Source organism: Macrobrachium rosenbergii, chromosome 10, assembly GCF_040412425.1.
Source record: "Macrobrachium rosenbergii isolate ZJJX-2024 chromosome 10, ASM4041242v1, whole genome shotgun sequence".
Classification (NCBI taxonomy): Eukaryota; Metazoa; Arthropoda; class Malacostraca; order Decapoda; family Palaemonidae; genus Macrobrachium; species Macrobrachium rosenbergii.
This window is the reverse complement of record NC_089750.1, coordinates 20,216,200-20,237,552: the sequence shown is the minus strand read 5'-3', so window position 1 is coordinate 20,237,552 and position 21,353 is coordinate 20,216,200.

The following is a 21,353-nucleotide window of genomic DNA, read 5'->3' as shown; positions in this document are numbered from 1 at the left end:
ACTCGGACCTATGAGGTCATTCAGCACTGAAACGAAAACTGACAGTCAAAAGGTTTGAAAGGTGTAACAGGAGGAAAACCTTGCATTTGCACTGTGAATCAATTGTTAGGAAAGGGTGGTAAGTAAGATGGAAGAAAGAGGAGAGGGTGGTAAGTAAGATGGAAGAAAGAGAATATGAACGGAGGTATAGTAAAAGGAATGAAAGGGTTTCAACTAGGGGATATGGCTACATAGAAGAGATAAATCAATTTTCACACACACACACACACAACTGAGTTTAAAATCGTATCCATTGATTGAAAAATGTTACATGGCAAGCTCTGAATTCATATGGTGTATTCTCGAACAATCCAAATTCCTATCTCTCTCCTCAGGTTTATAGGTCAAAAGTAAATGATCAAAAAAGCTAGCCAGCTTCACAGTTTGAGAACCTGATGGTTAAAAAAGAAACTGTCGTGACTTAAGAACCAAAAATGAGGAAAACTTGTCAGTTTTCTTTCATTGAGAACCAGATCGTTGGAAAAATAATCGGCTTTATAACTCGAGGACCAGTTCTTTACAAAAATCCTAAGAGTTATATCTCCAGAACCGGTTAAACACGAAAATGACATTGAGACATGCAATATACATGCCCGAAACATAGAAGATTATAGAAATAACCCTTGCTACTCCTTGCTGGCAAATCATTAAAAACATAGTGCGTATTTTACCCAGAAGCTTAGGAGGACGTTTTCATGAGAATACTGAATCCGTGACAAAGTAGCATCTTAGAGGTCTGACGCCTATTAACTTTTTTTTCAATAAAACCACGGCTAAGTAAAAAAAAATAACGTTTTAAATCAGTAATTGTACAATGATCTGCCATCAATAGAACATATTATTATTATTATTATTATTATTATTATTATTATTATTATTATTATTATTATTATTATTATTATTATGCACAATAAGCCTAAATTTTATGGAGCAAGACCAAAGCTCGTGAATTTGTCTAAGAAGCTTACACAGAACCAAGTCCGAAACACCCATGCGTAAAATGAAGAAAACGCACTGCGAAAATATCAATAACCTGAAACCACATAATTACCAAAACACTAATACATAAATAAATAAAATAAAAAAAAAAGTAAATGATAAGGAAAAGGAAGAGTGTGAAAGTATACTGATCAAACAAGGAAACTAAAACAAGACTGTGAAAGGCACACGACACCTCAGATGACCCAGTGCCACATGTAGCGTCGCAGACCCTCTAGTCAATCAAGTTGGAAAGAAGTCTAAAGCTCGAATAGCCATATCACTCATTTTTCCAAGTGTGTAAAACCCCGATGGTCTATGGATATTAAACTTCATATTTAGATTTGTCATCGTCCAGTCCGAGCTAGCTTCTCCCACCACTACGCCTTACACAAGCATTCGTCACGTCCCCACAGTTGAGACTTGCTGTCTCTACCCTCTCTTAGAATACCGAAATTAACGAAAGCGCTGAATCACTATTTAGACTCCCGGGACTCGCCTGAAGGGTTTATTGTTGAACGAGAGAGGAAAATTGAAAGGGAGTTACGTTAAATTAGTTGGAAAGCAGGACACGGATAAAACAAAATAAGAGGCAAAAACCTCCGCAGCTGCGAGGCCGAAAGGACGCTGCAAAGAGCTTTTTTTTTCTTCTAGCACCATCTACGGAACCCGATTCCTATCTATAACGGCAGCAATACCATTCGCAGCCTTCAAATCGCTCGCTGGGACATCTGTCGCTCTTACTGATGGGTACCAGGCGGTTAAAAAGGGATTTGTAAGCCAGTCTCTCTCACTCCTTCCTTCTTACTTCAGAACGACAATTCCTCCACAGACATTCCTGGTGACATTACATAGGTCTCTCTCCGGCAGTTATGTTAGATTGTTCCAGGTTGCTCCAGGAGCAAGTGAGCAAGCTGGCATAAGGCTAGTTCAATCTGCAACAACAGTAATACCGGTAATATGTATGGTATACATATTCGCAATAAAATTTCAGATAGTGGAAATTCTTTCTTTTAGTTTAAAAGTGAAAGCGGAAAATTCAGAATCCGGATAAATCATATAAATGCTCTCCAATCTAAAGTGAGTGAAGAACACATTTGCTTGAAGATGCTAAATATCTTACTGTTATTCCAGGTTAGATTTAAGAATGAAATCTACAATATTTAGAAACAAACCCTTGTACCAGTCGGCATGTTACGGTGAGATACCCTTTTCACAGAAACAAAATACTTCTCCCTTCAATGGAATTCCAAAAAGTAAAAAAGAGAGAGAGAGAGAAAAAAAAAGAAGGGTGGATGTGAGACACCTTGTAGCTTCTGGATATCTTTTGTTCCTCAAGTAATAGGATTTATCAAATGAAATTAGTCCGGGTATTGGGAACGTTTTTGCCAGTCCTGTCAGAGAAATGTTTGGAAGCAGTTGTGAAGGAATAAAAAAATTCCCATGTAAACTCAAAAGACTCCGTTTTGTATGAGGACACAACGTCAAGTTAAATGCTTCTGGTTTGTTTCGTAAACACGTGGAAAAAATAAGAACGCTAAAGTTTAACGTAAAATTTAAGCCAGTAAACTTAACGTTAAATTAACGAGAGTGAACTTAATGTTAAACTGACGTTTGTAAAATTAACGTTAAATTAACGTTAGTAAATTTAACGATAGAGTCCGTCCGTAAAATTATCGTTAAATTGGCGTAAGTAAAATTTACGTTAATTAATGTTAGTAAAACTACCGATAAATTAACGTCAGTCAAAGTTAAATTAACGCCTGTCAAATTAAATTTAAATTAACGTCTGTCAAATTAAAGCTAAATTAATGTCATTCTTATTAAAGTTAAATTAACGTCAGTCAAATTAAAATTAAATTAACGTCAGTTAAATTAAAGTTAAATTAACGTCAGTCAAATTAAAATTAAATTAAGGTCAGTAAAATTTAACATTTAAACTTTACTAAGTTAAACTTTCACTTATCTTTCTTTAAAGACCTTGTGTCCGATCAGCTATTAAAAATATCGTCTTTTAACAATAAATGGCGCCAGAGGAATAGTCACAGAAAAATTATTGCATCTACGCTTCACTTCGCCAAATGGCATATTAAAACAACCACGAAGGACAATAAAGGCGGCAAAGTTTTAACACGAGAGCAGCAAAGATACAGTGTAATTCAGAAAGCATCAAAAACGTGTAAACAATCTTTCTGTCAATTGGGAATATTGATTCTACATCTAAAGGATGCACGCGTCAGTTGGTACGGTTAAACACCACTGACATTTCATCAGGAATCAAGTCAGAATTTCTATATCAAGGTTCAACGTTCAGACCAAAAAATAAACAATAAACAATAAATAAATAAATAAATAAATAAAAATCTGAACCGTCGATATTATACCAATTTTCAACGATTGCCAATTTGGCAAAATTATATATATGTATGTATATATATTATATATATACATACGCATGCACAGAGAGAGAGAGAGAGAGAGAGAGAGAGAGAGAGAGAGAGAGAGAGAAGAGAGAGAGAGAGAGCATAAGCCAGTTTTTCTAAATTAGATTCCTGAGAAATACAGTACTACTGTCCCTGTGGTACGACCAACCTACCTCACTTGATTCAGATCAAGTTAGTGTATCGATTGTTCGCTAAAAATAACAGACTGCGGGATGAATCATGATTTTTTCTACTCCCAACCACCGCTGAAATATCATCCAGAAACTACGCAATCATTCCTTGGATCGTAACCCTGAATGTCACACATTCACATGCATCATAAACTTTCACAAATTATGAGTAGAACTTTCTTGTCCTTGATTTTTTCAGCGACATTAGATATATATATATATATATATATATATATATATATATATATATATATGTATATATATATACACACACATATAATGTATAATGTATATATATAATATACATACATGCATACAGTACATACATATAAATAGGCTATATATGTATATACAGTATATACACACATTTATATACATATATATGTATAATTATATATACATATATACATACGTGCATGCATATACACATACCTGTATGTATACATATATATGCATATATATACACAGTATATACACATATTTATATACGTATATATATAATTATATATACACAAAAATGCACGCATGCATACATACATACATATAATATATATATTTATATATAAGAATCCTTGCAATACTCTTATGGAAATACTGTACATTAGCTACTTCACCCTAAAGTCTAATAGAAAACGCATGATATTAAATTTAACTCACAGATTTCGATCAAATGCTACTGTATTCTGCAGAGGGCGAACGATAAAATCCAAGTACTTTCTGGACTGGAGAACTTGAGACGCTTACCAGTGATTTCTAGACTGAACGATAATGGCAGCAGTTTAATATGCGGCCAAAATGGGAAGCCTGTGCAGAGTAAGTTCACTAACCTAGCTTTTAAGTTACCACTGATTTGTCGAGGTACTTGCTAATTAAGGGAAAGTTCTCTTCCACTGTATATGCTATGACACACTTTATTTCATCCACGAAATAATTCCAAAACTATTGACCAAACACGAAAAGCTTAGCATAACATCTCTTAGGGCTTCTGACAGATATAAGTGTACTGTATCACAATGACGCTTTAGACTAGTTTTACCGATATGTAAAGCAAACGCTTTCCAAATGGTGTTTTATGTTAGGCTGTTTCAGCCACACGAGCAACTACTTCCCATAATTAAACATTCGAAAGTTCATAGTTCTCGCATGACAGAGTGGTATTTTCCCAAGAGAAGCAGTTAACATACACAGCAGCAACGCATCTCGGTTATGGAACCCAAATAAAAACAAGTAAAAAATGCGCCGAAGTTTCTTCGGCGCAATCGAGTTTTCTGTACATCTTATAATCAAGGCCACCGAAAATAGATCTATCTTTCGGTGGTCTCGGTATAGTGCTGTATGAGCCGCGGCCCATGAAACTTTATCCACGGCCTGGTGGTGGCCTGTCCTATATCGTTGCCAGACGAACGATGATGGCTAACTTTAACTTTAAATAAAAGAAACGCTAATGAGGTTAGAGGGCTGCAATTTGGCATGTTTGATGATTGGAGGGTGGATGATCAACACACCAATTTGCAGCCCTCTAGCATCAGTAGTTTTTAAGATTTGAGGGCGGACATAAAAAGTGCGGACGAACAGACAAAGCCATCTCAATAGTTTTCTTTTACAGAAAAATAAAAATCGAATATACCTGTCTTTATTTTTTCTCTAACAAACGAAAACATAATAAACTAAAATAATTCATCTTGAGTGACAATATCCTTCAAGATTATTTGCCGCAGTAGAAATATGTCATAGCTGTAAGAAATTGATTCGGCTATAATGTAGCAGACTTCTCTTACTTTTCATTTTTAAAGCATGAGGCGCTTAGAAATTTATTAATAAGCAACGCTAATGAATGACGCTAGATTTTTTGATAAATAAGTCATTAGTCTTTGACCTTTAATGACGTCAACGCCATCCTGTCAAAGCAAAACGTCTGAGAACAGCGTTTAGATTTAGCTCTTTTGAACACGACTGCAGTAAGCAGTTTGCGTTTTTGCTTTTCTCTGCTTCACTAATGTGCTTGAAGTGCATACGAAGCGACAGAGAGAGAGAGAGAGAGAGAGAGAGAGAGAGAGAGAGAGAGAGAGAGAGAGAGTTACTACTGAAAGACACATGTTCATACGAATACAAGATTCAGATAAGGTACAGTAGAATAAAAAAAAAGAGATCAGTAAACCATGAAAACTTATGAATATTAACTGTTCGTTTTGTTAACGATGATTTTTTGCATAGGCTATTTTCCCTGTCTTCGAAAGCACACGGATAATGTTTGAACACATTTTTAGTTAGACCTTAAATGTGACGAGGCAGGATTGAAATATAGAATTTAGGCCACAGGCCAAGCGCTCGGACCTATGAGGTCATTTAGCGCTGAAAGGAAAACTGACACTAAGAAGGTTTGAAAGGTGTAACAGGATAGTCTCGCAGATGCACTGTGAAGCAATTGTTAGACTAACAGAGGGTGGAAAGTCAGATGAAATAAGAGAATATGAACGGAGGTACAGTAAACGGAATGAAAGAGATTAAGAGGGTGCAGCTAGGTGCCTTAAGTAATGCCTACCGTGCACCAGGTGAGGTGCACTGACGGCGTAACCCCCTAAGGGTTAAATGTGACAAGATAAGTCAGCCATGGAAGCATAAAATTATAGATGCTTTTCTGCCATTCACTTGCGTGTGAGTCTCCTTTGGTCTCTTTCTTGATGTCGGTCTTTTACTGCTTCTTTGATTCGTGGGTCCTTTCTTAACCTTTCAGTGACCTTTTTCAGATTTCGATTTCTTTCCTTTCATTTCATTTTATTGGTTCCTTTCAATATTATCGTTGTCTTTTCTTTCTTAGCCGCTGTTTTGGTTGCCCTTTCGCTATTTTTTTCTGTATTTCCTTGTTTTAGTGGTGCTTTCTCTGTCGTTGTAAATGTAATGTTCCTCTTTTCTGTTTAAAGTATCATTATGTACATTTCCTTTGTGTTCCCTTTCTCTTTTAGTTTCAGGAACTCTTTAGTCTTTCTTTTACTTTAAATGACCTCTCCCATTTCCTAGTTTTGCTATTCCATGTCCTTTTCCTTTTAGGTGTCCTTTTCTCTTTCTTTATCATGTTTCTCTTTCTCTCTGTCATGCATTAGACGTCCTTTTGTCTGTCTTACTTTGGGTGTCCTTTTTTAAAAATTTACTCCTGAATGTCCATTACTTTTTCTCTTGTCTTTTGCCCCTTTCTTCTTCTCGATAGTCACTTTGTCCTTATATGGGTATATAGCCTATATAGCCTACCCCTTTTTCCTTATCTAGTACTAGACGTCCTTTAACTTTCTCTAATACCAGGTGTCCGTATGTCGCTCTTGTATTAAACGTGTCACTCCAGTAGCCTAATATTTCCCTTGGCAAACAAGAAGAGCCTCTCACCTTCCTGTTTCCAAAGCCTTATGACCTATCTAGCTTTAAAAGCTGGGTCTGTCATCACCCGAGGGAATAGATGCTTGATACTCTGTGGGAACCGAATAAACTGACTTTTCCTCTTTTTTCTTTTTTTCCTTTTTTTAGTTTTTCACTCTCTTTCGCAGTTTCCGCTTTACAAAATGACTGCTCACTCTGGACGATGACTACGATTTAGTTTTTAAAAGATGTGAATTTTTGTTACGTAGATGAAGGGGGAAAGGTGGCTCTTTTGCGGCCGTTAACAGGAACACAGATGCGTGACGACAATGGCGTGCAGGAGTTCCTTCAAATATTCATGTCGAAATGCATTTCGACCCCGAAGTTTCCGATTGAAATACGCCTTCAAACCGCAGTGTGCAGTAGTTAGCTCCTTATCAACGATTTTGAGCGTCGCTCTTATCAAAGCTTAGATATTAAATCATTATGAAATTTCCACCTGGAAGTCGTAAAGAATAGTAGTATATAGAACGGATGGCGCGCAAGCACAGAGGACGTAAAATCAAGCAGGATATTAAAGCAACCCGACTCAACCGGCAACCGCGACCATGATTCGACAACTTTCGTACGCTCAAACCCGCCTGACAAGGGCGTATCATGGTACGGTCTAGGGTGATAAACTTTGGAAACTAATGCGTAGTGACGTCACTTGGCGTGAAGGAGTAACTTACTGGTCGATTGCTGTAGTATTGTCGAATGCAGCTGAATGAGAAAAAGAAAGAAAATTGTGCGAATACACAACCCAAAAATATTATCTTGGAATTATTTACCCTCAGCCTAAAGCTGTCTGTCACTGACGCAAAATGAATGAAAAAAGTGGATAGTCACTAGTTCTTTGATAGATTAATGTTATCTGTAAGATTAAAATCATCATTATTTTCAATGTCTTCATCCACTGCTTAATATTAATTTCTTCAAATTGAATAAAATGTAATTATCTTACTCATGATTTCTTTAGAGGTAAATAAAGTTAGGTATTTCATCCAATACGTACTAGAGTAACTAGAGAAATATATGATACACGAGTGAAATCGATACTCTGGTACCCACTTGTGATTATAAGCATGAGAGAGAGAGAGAGAGAGAGAGAGAGAGAGAGAGAGAGAGAGAGAGAGAGAGAGAGAGAGAGAAAGGATGACTGAATGCATATATTTATGAGAAAGAGAGATTGCACGCATATATGAGAGAGAGAGAGAGAGAGAGAGAGAGAGAGAGAGAGAGAGAGAGAGAGAGAGAGAGAGAGAGAGAGAGGATGACTGAATGCATATATTAATGAGAAAGAGAGATTGCATGCATGTATGAGAGAGAGAGAGAGAGAGAGAGAGAGAGAGAGAGAGAGAGAGAGAGGCGATATAACATGCAATCTGCTTCTGAAATTCATGTGCTCCTTTGTGACCAAAAACCAGTTGATGATTTCCATCAACGTTCAAAATCAGAGTCCTGTTAATCGGAGGGTTAATCCCTACTATCCTTGACCTGGCATTTGAAAATGCATTGAAATTTTATATGCTTCTAAGTGCTGAGTGGACGCAAAATGGGGGTTTTATCCACGACAATGTTACAAGGAAAATATCAGAAAACTGGGTGATGGATTTTGTGCACATTTCTATAGTATTTTTCGACAGAGTCATTTAGCACCAAGACAATACTTTAAAACGTGAGATATGATTTAAAAGCACAAATACTGCACTCCTTCAGCTTCTAAAAATTAAATGAAATAAATATTATTCTAGTAAAAATTCCCTTTCTTCCGCAAACGTTACATAGCTTGAATTTTGAAAAATGGGAGCACTGTAATCATTGCTACTTACACTCTTATGAATATCAAGGTACTAACAAACAGGTTCATCTAATATTATACAAACAGCATGTGTCTAAGTTAAAAACACAAATACTGTGCCTGTACAGTTTGTACAAATTAAATTATGATTATTCTTGTACGTCTACCTTTCTTTTGCAAGCGTGACATTAGATTTAAAAAAAAAGGGAGCATTGTAGTCGGTACTATTTACGTTTTTGTGATAACAAACAATTTCGTGTAAAATACAAATAGCAGATGTCTATGATCCTCTAATGTTTAACCCAAGCGAAACGCATAACCCACTGCGATAAATTTAATTCGATTACATCTCTAAGTACCACCGATTCAGAAAAAAATTGATATTACAGAGGCACTCTGACTATCCAAGCGAGCACAGTTTATTAAACACGTGTCAAAAATCCAGACCGGGATTTTCCCATCTGAGTATTCAGAGTAAAAAATAATGATACTCGGGCTTAAGAAATTACAGAAACATTTTCTTAATATTAATAAAATCTTTTCACTTATTCATCTGCTATTCTTTTAAATCAATTTTCTTACAACCCCTATTAACATTCTACCATGTTTTCCCACCTGAGTAACATGGAATGAAAGTATATAACTATTAATGTTTGAAAACAATTATCCCTTTCACTGGCACTAGCAATAACAAAAAAATAAAAGGGGAAATAATGGGCTCTAGATAATCAATATAAGTACGTTCCTACCATAAAAAATAACAATAAATAAAAATACCAAGGAAAGAACAATAAAGATTTTAATTAAATTTTATAAAGGATCAAACAAAAGCGATCATAATCATAATCATAATCTTAACAAAGCGAATAACTAAATCTTGTTCCCCTCTAGGGTGGGCATGCATTGAAAACGGACAGAGAAAACGGTGACGATGCTAGTGACAAACATCTCTACCTTGGTCTCCTGAATATTCCAGAATAATTTTACACTGCATAATCCTTCCTAATCCTCAAAAATACTTAATCTCAGTATATATGCGACAATTTCAAAACAAACAAACGCCGAGATGTTTTATTTAGATTCCACAAATTAACCCTGCTCAAGCGACACCTTTAAGAAGCAACGATAAATATAACTTTTCAAGCACCCAAATAACGACTGGTTAAAAAAAGGACTGAATATATATGGAGAAACATGGTATATCTAGCTTAAATTTTTAAGAATAATAAATAAAAACATTAACAGCAGCATAAGAATTTTGAAGATATTATGATTCTTCGGCAATGAAAACAAAACAAAACAAAAAAATAAAATATAAAGACATTAAATACGATACGAACTAGTCGGCTGGTGATCTAATGAGAATGCAGATCGACACGTTTCGCTGGACTGGAATATAAAATTTTGTCCAAAGACCAAATGCTGGAACCTATGAGGTCATTCAGCGCTGCAAGTGAAATTGAGAGTAGACTATGAAACAATTGTTAGGAATAGGTGGAAAGTAAGATGGAAGAAAGAGAATACGAATGGAGTTATAGTAAAAGGAATGAAAGGGGTGCAGCTAAGGCCGTAGGGACTCTGCAAAGAACCTTAAGTAATGCCTACAGTGCACCACGTGAAGGCGGTCTGGTGAAATAAATGAGCTTTAAATCTTGACCGCCTCATAATGAAGAGATTTAAAAATTGATACCGTGGACGCGTATTTTTCCTTCTCTCCATTCTTCTTTTTTGCAGTAATTTTCTACACGGAAAAATCTTATCTAATCATGATGTACTCACATCCTCTCTCTCTCTCGTGTACGCCGTGAGTGCATATTCCATTAATCAAAAGGCGAATGAATGCACTATATGCAAATGTGAGTTTTGAACGTACTTAAGTACTGAGTTTATTTTTTGCTAGATACTAACAAAAGTTAACACTCTGGAAATAATCTTCAAATATCTTAATAAACATCCAAGATTTGTTTCACGCATGAACATCTGTCCTTTGACTGGACAGATGTCGATTCTCGCAGACGGTATCAAAAAATATCCGCTCACCTCAGCATTAACCAAAAATATGGACAACGCTGATTAAAGAGCACGGCAATGTAAGTTTTGCAAAACAATTAATTTGCCAAAAATTTTACTGTACAGGAAGATTAAATTAATTTTAGAGCTGACAATCTGTATGCAAATCCTGATAATATAGTAGCCAAAGTGGACCCGCTGGTTTGGACCCGCTAGTTAGTAAATCTCCAAGTAAATCTCCCTTCAATTTTTTTTAACTACTGAATTTAAAGTCGCTGTGCGGAAAACTATAACCTTAGCAGCTCCATACTCCTACAGCAAGTCATCATCAGCGAGTCCTGCCCCCTACCCACACTGCTACATTGCCCTCTGTCTTGCACAAACTCTGGAGTCAACTTGCTTTTTTTTTTATAAGTTGACTTTAGAGTGAGTGGTATTACTTTTCGAATCGACTACATTTGAAGTGCCGCACAACACGCTTCCTTGGGAATGGCGCTTACAAGTTCTTTGTATAACATCGTTTTCCTAAATATTAATAATCTTTCCGCTATATAATAATAATAATAATAATAATAATAATAATAATAATAATAATAATAATAATAATAATAATAATAATAATAATAGATGGAAATAACATCTCACCCACATGCAGAAGTGCATCATGAAAGACGAGACCATAAACCACATAGTAGCAAGCGAATGTCCGACGCTCGCACAAAAGAGGCATGATTCAGTAGCAATAGCCCTCCACTGGAGCCTGTGCAAGAAACGCCAGCTAACTTGCAGTAATAAGTGGTACGAACATTGGTACGAACATCAACCTGAGGGAATGATAGAAAACGATCAGGCAAAGATCCTCTGGGACTATGGTATCATAACAGATAAAGTGATACATGCCAATAGACCAGACATGAAGAAAGTATCGCTCACTGATGTCGCAATACCATGGAATACCAGAGTAGATGAGAAAGGAAGAGAAAAAATTGATAAGTATCAAGACCTGAAAATCGAAATAAGAAGGATATGGGATATGCCAGTGGAAATTGTACCCATAATCACAGGAACACTAGGCACGATCCCAAGATCCCTGGAAAGGAATCTGGAAAAACTAGATGGCGAATAGCTCCAGGACTCATGCAGAAGAGCGTGCTACTAGAAACAGCGCACACAGTGAGAAAAGTGATGGACTCCTAAGGAGGCAGGATGCAACCCGGAACCCCACACTATAAAAACCACCCAGTCCAATAGGATGACTGTGATAGACATCCCCAACCAAAAAATAAATAATAATAATAATGATGAGGTTAAATAAGTTCACAATGAATGCATGGACACACACATATACTTGCGTAAGTGTATTATAGCTTTTGTACACGTAATATGATAGTCCCTCCGCAATGTAAACATTTGCTCAATGTTTTGTATCATGATCTTATAGTGTACAAGTTTACTGAAAAAAAAGGATAAAGGGTAAATAAATAATGCACTAGCATGTAAATGAATTAAAAAAAAAAAGTCGTTACATGAGGAAACTCATTTAATACGGCTGACGTACCTTATATAATTTTACAACAGGTGGAACATGTTGTGATGTTAACTGGCGTAGCCTCTGTATCATTATCGTCAATTCTGGAACTGACTAAAGCTCCAAGAAAGCAAACACATGGACGAAAAGTACCCAGTTCTCTCATCCTTTCTGAATCAGAAAACTGCTTTCCCCACCAACTCTCTCCACCTCTCTCTCTCTCTCTCTGCTCTGTCGGGAATGTAAACTTGCTTGGTCTACCTAGCGTGTCAACACGCCTTGATTATGTACATATGATTTTCAAGACCTTTTCTCAGATTAATTAATTTTTGTCGCAAGAAGTGTTGGTTAACCTGAGCAAACTCTCCTGACGTTTACCGAGCGTACCCCGCAGGCTACAGCCTCAAGGTCAGGCATGGTGAGAGTGGGTATATTATTTTATGTCATCTGATGAAAAGCGACATTTGATTACTAAAGAAAAACATCCTACTATTATGTGAGAAAGACTTTACATTCGCCATAATGTGAAGGACTGGCTAGTTCGGTTTATTTGTTCTATATTTATTATAATTTTTAATTTGCCTGAATAAGTTCGAGCAAACTGACGAAATCTTCGTGATGGTTTTTTTCTCGCTGCTTTGAAAGATTTAGAGCAGCTCTGATAAGGGAAAATTATGCATGAATGTTCTCATTATAAATTTCGTAGGTGTAATAAAACTGAAGTTTCGACAGTGTAGTATCAATTGTCCTTACCAAGACAAAAGCCTTCTAAAAGTTCTGTGCATTAAACTATACAAATTTGAACCTATTATCTAGTCTAAAAAATGAATGAGACCATGTTAATTAAAATTTTACATTAATGACGTTAGTAGTGATGGTAATGGTACTACTGTATTTTAAATAAAACGCATTATACAAATGTACCCTTGGTTCCTTTTCATTCATCTTGTTGGTGATACCAACACATGCATTCATTATTAGGCCGGATTTGATTTCAAAATATCCGTTATTCTACCTTTCATATACTGGAACACTTAGAAAAAGGTATTATAATAATCTACGCCACGAAACTTTTCGACTGGAAGTTTCCAACGAAATATATATTATTTATACGCATGTCATAATCGATGAGTTCTCGCATTCAGATCAAAGCTGGAACGATAAGTATGTCAGAGCAGATGTCTTACACAAATAAAATCCAAAATATTATCGACAAAAGATGCTTTAAAACCAAACGGAAAAAACAACAACAATTAACGGAAAGACTTGGGAACGGATATGAGGAATAACGTTCCCAGTGACGTCATCGAAAACGTTAAAACAAAACAACATCTCAGGAGGTTGAGAACGATCGAACGAATATATTAATCAGCAATGAGGAAATGAGTGATAATACAAAAAATATTGTGATGCAGGAAGTCATAGAGAACAAACAAGCGGAAGCGGTATTACTCCCACTTAAATACGTTATGTTCGTATATATTCGAGAACTTTTGTCTTGAAACTGATGAAAAAAAAAAGATAACGACTGTTGAGGTGCCCAAGTACTTGACGCTATGCATCGGTAAACGGGAAAGGTTGTTAATATTGTGACATTTCAAATGTCACTACAAAACAAGGATGGAAGTTAAATATGAAACACATTACGATAAAAACATCTTACAATGAATGCAGATATATAGAATGCTATGTTAAATGAAGCATTTGGAAATACCCTATTCACAATAAAGATAGCAGGGAGGAGAAATGTCAAATTTCAGTTTTCATTACAATACAAGTCGCGACTGAAGGTTTTGTTAAACCTGCAATAACAGATGATGATTGTGGTTATTGCATCAATAAACATATGTGGCTTAAATGACAAGTATTTAAAGTTCTCCAATAAAATCTACCAAAGTACACAGCAAGTAGTTTTTGCAGAATTTTAATTGATGTACAAGAAGGATTCGGTTTCAGTCTACGAGTAGTTACAGGGGATTAAAACTTTTCAATAAAAGGAGAGGGGATTTTTTTATATCTAAAGAAAAAGCTGAAAATGTTTAATTTCTGTAAGAATTAAATGCTAACAAGAGACGTTGATTCAACATGTTTATAACAATATATTGTCTGATGATAACACTACGGTAACACTACCAGGGATCGAGGTACAAACTGTTCCGGTTCTTGGATGATGCAAGCTTCGGGAAACTGCTTCTAAGTGGCTAACAGCATTGACTTCATTTAAGCTGGTTAGTCATAAAGAAGTTAACATATTAACAACCCAAGTTCTTTAACTAGAAGGGGCTTGCCGGAAGTGTGTTTTTATCATGCAGAATAAATTAATCATTATTTAAATACTTAATAACGAATTACATCTTCGTAACTTTGCAATTAGAGACCCTGGGAATGTGTAAGATTCGGACAATATTTTTCTGGGGACTGTTTTGGAATTTGGGCATTCTGATTTCAAATATTTTTTTATTGTTAATGTTGTAATGTATTCACCTTAGACAGGAACCGTAAAGGGGCGTGGCCAATTCTCAGATTCGAGACTGATTTTGCTGTAATGTCAAAGGAAATTAAGTTAACATCGGTGTGAGCAACACTGTGGTCTTTTGGTTTGTTCCACTGCGAAGTATGCATATCGTAGATATTAGAAACAGGTTACACAAAAACTATGTTTAAGAATACTAAGACTTTAATTGAAGAATGCTAGTGTGTCTGTAATGTTTATTTGTTGGAACGGATTTGCCAAGAGCTAAGAGTTACTTTCGTCAAATGACTGACATTCATTGTCAGGATTAAAAATGAACAAACATGCAGGTGATGCAGTGTCGCTGAACAGAGCTGTACAAAATTTGCAAGCAATAGTTAACAGACTAAAGCGGATGGAAAGTGGTTTTAGTCTAAAATACTGTAGGTGCAGCTACATCATAAGTTGACATTTCGGAGTAAAAGGTATAAGATTGGGATGTCGGCTTAGCAATGAATTCTTTTGAAAACGAATTTGCTGACAGACTGAAGAAGGCTAATCAGGTTACAGGGAACTTCAGCAAAGCATGGCTATCTATTAGATTTGCATTGCAGAGTGTGTATACACATTTCAAAAGTCTATGGAAGGGAATATCGGTATGATAATTAAAGATTTTACGACGTTTCAGAATTTTTGAAAGTGAAGCCATGCAAAGGGTACTTGGTATTAAAAGGGAAGACTGCATTCAAATATTCTACTATCAGATGCAAGTTTGACTAATAATTGGCTGCGGTCTTGGCTTGGTCACGAAGTTCGTTTACAGCCTCAAAGGATTGTAAAGCAGCTGTTACAAGGTTCTAGACGAGGGGGAAAGCCAAGATCTACGTAGATGAAAAAAAAAAAAAAACTATGGAGTTGGGAATCGGCTGGGTAACTGCCTGACAGGTTAACAGACGGACTGACAGATTAATAGACGGACAACAGGAGGAATCGGGTAGATGACGTTTACGGCGCACGGCGTTGGTCTGTTCAGTTGATTCCTAACTTAATCGGAGTTTGAGCCATAGCCACTGGAACAAAGTATAAAAAGCTTGTTTGTAGCTTCTTTGTTAAGAGTACAACCGCCAACAAACTTATAACTGAAAAAATAGGATGATTCGTGGCTTTTCTTTACTTTTTTTTTCTTTACCAACCAAGCTGTTATTTGTTACGTCATCATCCATATCGAGACTTATTACAGTACTAAGGTTATTTCTTCAGTACTAATGGTTATTTCTTCAGTATTAATGCCTTTTAATATAAACAATTACTAATCAATCAACATCTAAGTCGGCATCCTGACAAACCTCGGAAGGCAACGTGTTACAAAATTAATGTTCGGTTTAAAAAAAAAAATTGTCATAAATCGTTGATTATTAAATCCAGATCATGCATCAGCACGTAGTGCGTATGTTTAATGCTTAAAGATTTTCAAATAATTTCTTTTTCCACAAAATAATATACGTATATCATAATTAACTGTTATAAAGCAAAAGTTATTTGATTTTTAGTTAAAAGCTTTTAAGCAAATTTATGTCAGTCATCGTTTAAGGAAGATGCCCTTCGAACATTTTTTTTTTTGTGACAAGAAGGTAAATTTAAACTGTAACACCAATGAAATACTGAAGCATCGATTTCTGCGTAATCCTTCACATTAACGCCAAACTGTAAAACCTAAAACCAAAAGAATTTCATGATAAAGGAAAAGGTGATGAAATTCTCAGCTTCTATAGACCAATATCGAACCTATCGTACTAATCAAAACTTATAGAAACGGAAATTCACAAACAAACATGGAAACACTTGAAACAACTCAACGTTATACCTGATGATCAGGCAGCATACAGAAAAAAAAAACTCAACAGCTGAGACTACATTGTGTGCAATTATAAATGATATGGTAGATAGTATAGCAATGGAAAATATGGCATCCTGGTTATGCTTGACCTAAGTGCAGCATTTGACACAGTTAACCACAATCTACTGCTTGAAGACCTGAGAACAGTAGGCATCGAAGATGACTTACACAAATGGTACGAAAGCTACTCACAAAATAGGGAGGTTACAGTGGTTATATCAAATGTGAAATCAGAAAAGAAAAGCCTTACAAAAGGAGTGCCCCAAGGCAGCGTTCTGGGTCCACTGCTATTTGGCATTTACACAATTGAATTATCTAGAATTCTAAATAATCACAAGGTTAAGTATAAACTGTATGCTGATGATACCCAGTTCTATTTTCCTAACGAAACGGTAGAAGACACCATTCGTAAAATTGATGCAATAATGAAAGATATCAAAAAGTGGATGTCGGCGAAGAAATAGAAACTTAATGAAGACGAAACGGAGTGAAAGATATTTGGATCTGACGGTGCACTACGAAAATATGAACACTTCAAAAGAAGAACTACTGGTTGTCAACTATAAATATTGTAACGGCAGTGAGGAACTTAGAAGTATTTTTTGATAATGAATTGTCGATGAAGAACCATATATTGCATATTACAAAAACCTGTAACTATCATATTAGAAACATTGCATTTATTAGAAAATACCTAAACGAAGTTACTCTGAAAACAGCAATTTGCAACCAAATACTATCGAGGCTTGACCACTGCAACGTTACACACTACGGTCTCCCTAACTACCTACTAAGAAAATTGCAAGGAGTACAAAATAGAGCAGCCAGGTTGATAAAAGGACTACGTTCCCCTGACAGAATAACCCCAGCACTAATTGAGCAACATTGGCTCCCAGTAAAAGCTAGAATAGAATATAAAATACTACTTACAGTCTTTAAAGCACTAAAATATGATGAACCAACATATCTGAGAAACGGCTTAAGCTTCTTTAGACCCGAAATGAATATTGCAATCAGACATGCAAATGAAGCATATAGGCTTTCTGAACCTAGAAAAATGTTAAGTCAGGGCGGGAGAGCATTTGTACACTGTGCACAAAGACTATACAACAAAATACCGCCTGAAGTGAAGAGCATACAAGAAGAATGCAAATTTAAAAAGGAAATAGACTCCTATTCCGCAAGAGCTACGATACTGACGAGAAAACACTGACAGACAATTACAAAATATAAGAAGCCCCTTATTTTGAAAACGTACAAGGGCCCGCCAGAAAGGGAATTATCCCTGTGGAGGGCTGAACATAAAACCAAAGTGACGAACGGGCTTTGTCCACGTAAATTATACTACACATCTAATTTAGTTTATAATTACTTCTTGAAGCGTTTAACGGTATTGTTTTACTTTAATACAAGTCCTCAATGGTGGAGGTTTTGCTTTGTTCTGAAGTCTCTTTCATTTGATTCAAACTAAAACCATATTAAAATAAATCGCAAATTTACCATTCCAAGACTATTTACCAACGACTGCTGTTTCGACGGTCACGCGAGTGGGCTCCAGAGTTTTTTTTTTTTTCGGTGTAAGGGAACTTAATGGTTCTTTTGTTCCAAGTTTCATTTCAGCTGCTGCTTGAAAAAAAACGGCTTCAGTTTTATTCATGGCTACTCTGATGCAAAAACCTCCAATATCGAGGACTGGTACTAAAGTAAATTAATAACGATAAACGCTTCAAGAAGCAAGCGTTATTTTGTTAACATTTCGTGCATATAAACTAAACTGGATTATTTTGGTCGCTCAGAATGTATGCGTGTTTGTGTGTTTTGGATGTTTCTGATATCCATATCGGTAGCAACTTAGTAATTTAAAGATACTGCCACCCCTTTATCGTGCAATCATGGGAGACAACCGTGGGTTACGGGGCGTAGGGGGGGGGGGGGAATGAAAATACAAATCAAGTGAAATACATGGGTTTATTCCAATGATCCTACGATACTTCTGCAAGTCTGATTACGGAGCGGTTTACTGTATATTTTAAAAGTGACATCAAGCACTTGGTAAGAACCTGGTAATGATGGTTATGTTAGAGGGGAGCCACATACGGATCTGGTACCCTAGGTTAGGTTAGGTTAGGTTAGGTAAGATTGCAACCCTAGGCCTGTTATTTTTTACAATTTTACAATGCCTAAGATAGGTTAGGTGTGGAATCAGGCCCCCTACCCAGGTTGGGATGCTGAACCCTAAGTTAAGATGGGTTATGTAAAGCTGCAACCTTATTATTTGTTTTAAAATAAATTAAGCCGGCCGGGTAAGGACCCGGCACCGTATGCTGGGTTAAATACAGCCTTGAATATTACTTGTTCTGTTTTGCCCCAAACACAAATCCCGCTGTCCTACTGTGCTTCCCCATAACTGTAGGATATAAGGGGGTCCAGTATCTCTAAAATTGCTTATTTCTTAATGAATGTCTGAAACGTTCAAAACACATAATACGACATAAGATCATGCTTTCAACTCCAGCAAAAAAAAAAAAAAAAAAAACTCCGCAGGGTCGACACCCTCTACCGGCAATTCATAGGCCTAGTCATATAATGTAGTTAATACAGTATCTAAATGACTTGATCAATTTTGAAAACTAGCCCACGGTGAAGGCGAAACACCGTGCCTTTTTTTCGTGACTGCTGCGACAGTGAAAACAAGATAGTGATATATACAAAACAAACTAGCCAATTCCGCAAGTTTCCACTCCTACTAGGCCTATGGGCTAATCTCAGCTAACAAGAGAAATGATTCTTGCAGTGTTCAATTAACCTACTTCCTCTACGAGTGTGGGTTAATGAGCATTTCCCAAACTATACATTTTCCAGGACTAGTTCATTACCATATACATGGCGAGATCTTAATCATCAGCAAATATTAGACAAAACAAGTAAGTACAACAAACACGAAGTCAATGGAAAATACATGAAAACGCAATTAAAAATCGGGTTTAGCACTTACCTATCTTTCTCGCCGTTGCAATGTGCATTCTAATACCGACGATTTTTAATTCCGTCAGAATGAGTCCCCGAAAAAGAATTGGAACCACAGCGAAAGAATATTAGCAGTACACACAACCGAGTTAGTGGAGTAAAAACGATAAGTTGAAACTGTATACATGGAGTATGGAAAAGACGAATTGTACGAACGTACATCCACGTTGCTTGGCGGAAGTCCACTACAAAGAAAAACTACAACGCCAACGCCAGTACATTTTGTAAGTTCTTTCTGATCGCAATATTTACTCTTGCCTTAACAACTTGTCAATGGTAATTCCAGCAACATGAACCTTTACTAAAACAACAAAAATCGAGTTTTAATTTAGCTGACAGGACAGTATTGGTATGACGCATTCTTTAAGCTTTTTCGTTTCAGGGTTCAGATATAGCATTCTTCAGGTTTTGTCATCACGGGTTGCAGATTTTACCATTCGTAAAATTTTGCTCTTACAAATTAAAAGAAACGTGGTTTTAGCACCACTCACGAGTCAGTTCTTATAACTCATGAAAAGGTGGAAATGGATTTATTGATTTCAAAGTTCATGCTGAAAAAGACCTATTGACATCAGAAGTGTGCTCAACTGTAGTAATATAGTATTACCCCAGTACTAATAAAACACCTTCACATATAATAATGACCAATTTGAAAAAGGCGAGAACAGGCAAGATTATGTAATATATATACTGTACATAATTATATATAATATATGTATATAGCCTATATATATATATATATATATATATATATATATATATATATATATATATATATATATTTATATAATATAATATATACTGTATATATATATATATATATATATATATATATATATATATATATATATATATATATATATATATATATATATATATATATATATATATATATGACAGTTGAAGGTGGTCCATAAAATACATTTATTGCAGCGTTTCAAAACACAAAGGTTTCATTTTCAAGCTATAAAGACAAAAAGCAATAAAATTAACATTAAACGCGCTAAAATACAAATACAAGTCATGCTGCATTATATATAGCAAAATTAAAGGCTAGTTGTAGCAGAACCGACCATCAAGAGAGGAAGGAAGGACGAAAGTCAGAAGGAACAAACCAGAAATGACTGGCAACAGCTCACGTAAGGTAAAGAGTTGGAAGACTGCGTGTTCAACTGGGGAACAAGTTGTATTGTACGTTATGTTTGCATTTATTGGCGTGTTGCCTGATGTTGGAAAATTCAGGATTAGCAAGTTTGCTGCCAGTTTGATAGCTAACGCCCTTATGGCAATCAATTCTGACCCTAATAACCTCTGCAAGGATCCCACATAGGTCCCTAGATTACATCTAGGACCGTTGAACTTGTACACAACACATGAGGTCATCCAAGGGTCAAGTTTAAACAAAATATCCAAAGTAAGTGGATATGTCGGGATGATATTAAATTTAATGGCTGGTGTATAATTAAATATGAGCTTTCTTAGTGCATCGTAGAAATTTTGGTCATGGATCAAATGTAGGCTACATATGCATAAAACGGAAGCTAAGGCACATTAAGTAAGGAGACTTTTGGAATAAAAACGTTATTAAGAAGTTTAAAAACATACCTGTGAAAAAGTGTG